The sequence below is a fragment of the Chiloscyllium plagiosum genome, chromosome 13 (assembly GCF_004010195.1).
Source record: "Chiloscyllium plagiosum isolate BGI_BamShark_2017 chromosome 13, ASM401019v2, whole genome shotgun sequence".
Taxonomy (NCBI): Eukaryota; Metazoa; Chordata; class Chondrichthyes; order Orectolobiformes; family Hemiscylliidae; genus Chiloscyllium; species Chiloscyllium plagiosum.
The window spans coordinates 12,104,180-12,110,417 of record NC_057722.1 but is presented as its reverse complement, the minus strand read 5'-3'; positions in this window follow the sequence as shown (position 1 = coordinate 12,110,417).

Below are 6,238 nucleotides of genomic sequence, written 5' to 3'. Positions count from 1 at the left end.
CCCTTCCCCACCCCACCTTACTAGTTTAAATCCTCCCAAGCAGTTCTAGCAAATTTCCCTGTCAGTATATTAGTCCCCTTCCAATTTAGGTGCAATCTGTCCTTCTTGTACATGTCTCTTCTACCCCAAAAGAGATTCCAATGATCCAAAAATGTGAATCCTTCTCCCATACACCAGCTCCTCAGCCATGCATTCATCTGCTCTATCCTCCTATTCCTGCTCTCAGTAGCTCATAGCACTGGGAGTAATCCAGATATTACTACCCTTGAGGACCTCCTTTTTAAATTTCTGCCTAACTCTCTGTAATCTCCCTTCAGAATCTCAATCTTTTCCCTTCCTATGTTGTTGGCTCCAAGGTGGACAATGACCTCCTGCTGGCCCCTCTCCCCTGTGAGAACATTCTGCCCCCTCTCTGAGACATCCTTGATCCTGGCACCAGGGAAACAACGCACCATTCTGCTTTTTCTCTGCTGGCCACAGAAATGTCTGTCTGTACCTCGGAGTACAGAATCCCCTAACACAATTGATCTCTTGGATACCGACATACCCCTCATTGCATTAGAGCCAGTCTCAATACCAGAAACTTGGCTGTTTGTGCTACGTTCCCCTAAGAATCCATCAACCCCAACATTTTCCAAAACAGCATACCTGTTTGAAATGGGTATATCCACAATAGACTTCTGCCCTAGGTGCCGACCTCTCTCACCCTTCCTGGGATTAACCCATCTATGTGACTGTATCTGAGACTTCCCCCCTTCCTATAACTGCCATCTATCACATACTGTTGCTGTTGCAAATTCCTCATCGCTTCTATCTGTCTCTCCAACTGATCCATTCGATCTGATAAGATTCACATCCAACAGCATTTATGGCAGATATAATCCGCAGTAACCTTTAAACTCTCTTTAAACTCCCACATCTGACAAGAAGTACATATCACTGCAAAGGCCATTTTTGCTCCTTCACAATCTACAGACCCAGAAAATAACACCGTCTTATTCCTCTACAAACACTGCAACAGGTTTAATTCATAGCCAAGGCTTACATTTTAAGCTTAATCAAGAGACTTATCTCCAAAAACATATCATCAAGAAAGAACCCACTGTACTTACTAATACAGCCTTTCTCTTGGACAGACTTAAAACAACAATTAACTTATCTGATTCTGTGTTGTGAACTTCGCCCAACAGTTCCTCCAAGATTAGTTGTGAATTTCATTGTTTGTTAATTTTCCCAGATGCACTCCGATGTCCAGCGATACACGAATTCAAACAGCAAAGGCGGTTTGATGCTGTGAGATAGGGTAGTTTTGACCAATGGGGAGGGGCTGGGTGTCTGACAGTGGCTGGCTCAGGAATCAGGGAGGTTACAGATTGACGTGGTTGCCTTTTGCTTGTAGGGCTTCACAGAATCACAAATCTATTACAAAGCAGAAGGAGACCATTCAACACATTGTTTAGAGGCAAAAACGCTGCAGATGCTGGAATCCAAAGTAGACAGGCAGGAGGCTGGAAGAACACAGCAAACCAGGCAGCAATAGGAGGTGGAGAAGTCAATATTTCGGGTATAACCCTTCTCCAGGACTTCAACCCATCGTATCTGCACTGACTCTCGGACTGAACATTTCACTTTGTGCAATTGACCCGTCTTCTCCCTGTAACTCTGCACATTATTTCCTTTCAAATAACAAGATGATGCTCTTTCAAATGCTTCAATTGAAACCACCTCCATTACACCTTCAGGCAGTACATTCCAGACCCTAACCACTTGCTGTACGAAAAATTGCATATTGCATATTTTTTATTTTGTCTGTTACTTTAAATCTGCATCTCTTTATTCTTGATCCTTTCAGAAATGATTGTTTCTCCCTATCTTGGTCCAGATACCTCATGATCCTGACAGTTTCTGGTATCTAAGCTATGTTGGCAAAGTCAACACATGTTGCTTCTCCTCAATTGTCTTGAGATGGTCTGGAAATTGGGATTATGTCAGTGCAGACTCTATGGGCCCAAGGGCTTTTTCTGTGCTGTATGAATCTATGAATTTATTTAAAGGTTGTGGTGAATCACCTTCTGAACCACTGAAATTTATGTGGTTCGAGGGATAGAGTTGCAGGATTTTGACACTCAGGAGGTGAAGGAATGGTGGCCTGATGGCTCAGTGGTTAGCACTGCTGCCTCACAGCACCAGGGACCCGGGTTCGACTCCCGTTTTGGGCGACTGCCTGTGTGGAGTTTGCACGTTCTCCCCGTGTCTGCGTGGGTTTCCTCCCACAGTCCAAAGATGTGCAAGTTAGGTGAATTGGCCATGCTAAATCGCCCATAGTGTTCAGGGATGCCTAGGCTAGGTGCATTAGTCAGGGGAAATGTAGAGTAATAGGGCTAGGTCTGGGTGGGATACTCTTTGGAAGGTCGGTGTGGACTTGTTGGGCCAAATGGCCTGTTTCCACACTGTAGGGATTCTATGATGAGGAATGGCAATAGTTCCAAATCAAGATGGTTTGTGGCTTGAAGGGGAAATTGCATATGATGATGTTTCCATATGTCTGCTAGCCTGATCCTTTAGGTGGCTAGAGGTCCCAGGCTTGAAAGGTACTCACCTTGGTGAGTTACTGCAGGGAACCTTGTAGATTGTACACACTAGTGATTCCCTAGTTTAGGGAGTAAATGTAAGATGGTGCTGGAAAAATATCGACTCCTTGCAAGCTCCTGTGCGCAGATCTAAATTTCCTATTTCCTACAATCATTCTATACTCTTTAAACCTAATAGCATACTTTTAAAATTACTAATAACTATGTTTTATCTAAGCTCACAGGTTTGAAGATCTGTGTTTTGGTTTTGCTGCTGTACACCCATTATTTACTAATCTACTCTATTTACTATGTGACCTGCCTGTAATACTCGCAATACTCGCTTTTCACCGTGCCTCGGTATACGTGACAATAAATTCAATTCAATTCAATTCAAATCAAATGTTATTGATGATGAATGGGGGTGCAATCACCGTGTGTGGCATCACTGAATATTTTCAGGAGGAGCTAGAAAGATGTTTCTTAGACAAGGGGCTCAAAGATTATCAGGGTTTGTTGGAAATGTGAAGTTCAACACACAAGCATATTACTGAATGGTGGCGCAGGCTCGATGGATCAAATGGCCTACCTCTGCCCCTCATTCTTGTGTTCATAAAAAATATGTCACATTGTTTAAATGACCAACTCACTGCCTCCAGTAAGATTGGTTGCCTATCCCTCATCCTAGCTGATTAACAATGGAAATGGATGGTTTTGAGGTGAATAGGATTCCGGCTTCAGATTTTTGATTTTCAATTACGACAGATCGCAATTCATCCATTCTTGGAAGCTTGGATTCATTTCAGCTGGTCACCAAGCTTATAATGGGGAACTAAATTTATACCAATTACATCGACAAGCCACATACACATTTATAATCCATAATCATAACATAGACAATCCATACCCATTACATCTATAATCCATGACATTTATATCTCTTCTGAAGTGTGATGCTCAGAACTATCCACAATATTCCAGTTGACAACAAGTAGTTTCAGCAGAATACAGTTTTGTAATTGATTCTGTTTATAAACTCAAGCAGCCCAAAAGCTTTTTTCACCATGATATCAACCTTCCATGTTATCTTTAAGCATTTATGCATAGGGATACTAAGGTTCTGATGCTCATGTACTCTATACTTTTCAAAACGGTGTCATTTAAAGTCTGTTGGCTTTTTGCATTAGTCCACCCAAAGCACATGTGACATAAAAAGGCCATAGAGGCAAGCTTCAAACAGAGTCAATTTTCCAACCAGTCAGCAACTTCTCTCATACTAATAATTGTTATTTCCTTTTGAGATTTGGTATTCTTGCAATTATATCCTAATGATTGACAATATCGTCAACAATATGGTTTTTTTTCCAGCAATACTCAAAGCTCTGCACTACCAAATGATTATTATTGTTTCGCACTTCACAGAAAATTCCTTTCATATAATTTTCTAGCCTTCTTAATATTCTCTGTTCTTCCATCTAATTCTTGTTACCTCCTTACTACATTTTAAACTATTGAAAGACAGAAGTATACCGCACAGGAAACCACCTAGCCCACGACCTTTGATCTGGCTTCATATTAGGCAACCCATAAATTGATCATGCTTGTTTTGCCATTAGCCCTGAGTCATCAAATATTCAAATATTCATCCACTTTTCCCATGAAATTTGCACTCATTTCTGCTGGAGCCACTCAATCTTTTCTCCAAAAAATATGATACTAGACATTAGATTCTTAGATTTGAAGAGTCCTCTGTGAATGTTTGGGATCTTGTGTTTCCGATATTGATTGAACAGCTAATATTTGGCAAGACACCTAGGATACTTCTGGATCAGTGGTGCTGGAAGAGCACAGCAATTCAGGCAGCATCCGAGGACAGGCAAAATCGACGTTTCGGGCAAAAGCCCTTCATCAGGAATAAAGGCAGAGAGCCTGAAGCGTGGAGAGATAAGCTAGGGGGGGGGGGGGGGGGGGAGAGAGTAGCATAGAGTACAATAGGTCAGTGGGGAAGGAGATGAACGTGATAGGTCAGGGAGGAGAGGGTGGAGTGGATAGGTGGAAAAGAAGCTGGGCAGGTCGGACAAGTCCGGACAGGTCAGGGGACCGAGTTTCTGGAGGTTAGAAGCTAGGATGAGGTGGGGGAACGGGAAATGAGGAAACTGTTGAAATCCACATTGATGCCCTGGGGTTGAAGTGTTCCCAGTGGCTCAACATTTCAACTCCCCCTCCCACTCTGCCGAGGATATGGAGGTGCTGGGCCTCCTCCACCACCGCTCCCTCACCACCAGACGCCTGGAGGAAGAACGCCTCATCTTCCACCTCGGAACACTTCAACCCCAGGCCACCACCAGACGCCTGGAGGAAGAACGCCTCATCTTCCGCCTCGGAACACTTCAACCACAGGGCATCAATGTGGACTTCAACAGCTCCCTCATTTCCTCTTCCCCCACCTCATCCTAGTTTCTAACCTACAGCAACTCGACTTGTCCGGACTTGTCCGACCTGCCCAGCTCCTTTTCCACCTATCCACTCCACCCTCTCCTCCCTGACCTATCACCTTCATCTCCTTCCCCACCTACCTATTGTACTCTATGCTACTCTCTCCCAACCCACACCCTCCCCTAGCTTATCTCTCCACGCTTCAGGCTCTCTGCCTTTATTCCTGAAACGTCGATTTTGCCTGTCCTCGGATGCTGCCTGAATTGCTGTCCTCTTCCAGCACCACTGATCCAGAATCCATGAAATGGCAGGTTGAGTACAACATGGGAAAGTGATTGGTCATGCACTTTGGTCGGCAATATAGAAGAATGGTTTATTTTCTAAATGTAGTGAAAATTCAGAATTCTGAAGTGCAAAGAGACTTGGGGATTCCAGTCCAGGATTCTGTCAAGGTAAACTTGAATCATTAGTTAGGAAGACAAATGCAGTGATGGCATTTATTTTGAGAGCACGTGAATGTAAAAGCAGGGATGTACTTCTGAGGCACTATAAGGCTCTGGTCAGACCACATTTGGAGCACTGTGCACAGTTTTGGGCCCATATCTCAGGAAGTATCCTGAAGCATGTTCAGAGGAGTTTCACGAGAATGGTCCCAGGAATGAAACGTTTAACATATGAGGAACGTTTGTGAACTCTGGGTCTATACTCGGTGGAGTGAGAAGGATGAGGGGTGACCTAATTGAAACATACAGAATTCTGATTTGGCCTGGATAGAGTAGATGTTGGGAAGTCGTTTCCATTGGTAGGAGAGATTAGAACCCGAGGGCATAACCTTAGTACGAAGGTCATTACCTTTTATAATGAAGATAAGGAGAAACTTCTTCACCCACAGATTGGTGAATTTATGGACTTTATTGCTTCAGAGGGCTGTGGAGGCCAGGTCATTGAGTACATTTAAGACTGATATAAACATATTCTTGATTATCAAGGAGATTAAGGGCTAAGGGTAGAAAGCCAGAGAATGAGTTTAAGAACTTTTGAGCCATGATTGAATGGTGGAGCAGACTCAATGGGCTGAATCGTCTAATTTCTGATCCTATGTTTTATGGTCTAATCGAAACTTGTGTACCAAAGCTATTAAATTGGATTACCCTTCTACTTTTTTTTCTCAATCCACAAAATGTGTGCTTTTGTTTTGTTTTCCTGTGTCTATCTGCATCTTTGTACAATGT